Genomic DNA, 563 nt, shown 5'->3' with positions numbered 1-563 from the left:
TGTTAGTCTGATTTTTCCCCTTACTACTCCATCCCATCCCTGGTCACATATTGCTGTGGATTTTGTCACTGGTTTCCCTCCATCCAATGACAATACTGTGGTCCTCGCTGTGGTAGGCTATTTTTCCAAGATGATCCACTTCATTCCCCTCTCTAAATTTCACCTGCTAGGGAGATGGCCTGGGTGGTCGTGGACCATGTCTCCCAGTTTCATGGTCTTCTGGAAGACTTGGTCTCTGAGCCCCAGTTAATATCCTACTTCAGGAGGTAGTTCTGCTAGTCTATTGTCAGGAATCCTTATGCAGACCAACGGCCAGACTAAGCATGCAAACCAGGATCTTGGTTGGATGCTCCGATGCCTGGCTTCCAATAATCCCTCTTCCTTGATTCAGCAGTTAATGTTGGCAGAGTATGCACACAACTCCCTATCAGTTTTGTCGACTGGACTGTGTTATCTTGGTTATCAACCCCCTGTGTTTTCTTACCAGGTGGCGAGGTAGAGGCTTTTAATATCTGGTAGACTGAGAGGGGTATGATGGAGGAGAGATGTTGGGTCGTAGCTCT

At 47.4% G+C, this 563-nt stretch overlaps 1 protein-coding gene across 2 annotated transcripts in view; it reads right to left on the bottom strand.

Annotated features, from left to right (window-relative positions):
* Positions 1 to 563, bottom strand: part of LOC100001832 (uncharacterized) — a 61,448-nt gene that overhangs the window by 41,442 nt on the left and 19,443 nt on the right. The gene's annotated exons all lie outside the window — the stretch shown is intronic.

Source organism: Danio rerio, chromosome 4, assembly GCF_049306965.1.
Source record: "Danio rerio strain Tuebingen ecotype United States chromosome 4, GRCz12tu, whole genome shotgun sequence".
Lineage (NCBI taxonomy): Eukaryota > Metazoa > Chordata > Actinopteri > Cypriniformes > Danionidae > Danio > Danio rerio.
Note: the sequence above shows the minus strand (reverse complement) of the source record. Positions and strands in the feature narration are given on the sequence as shown.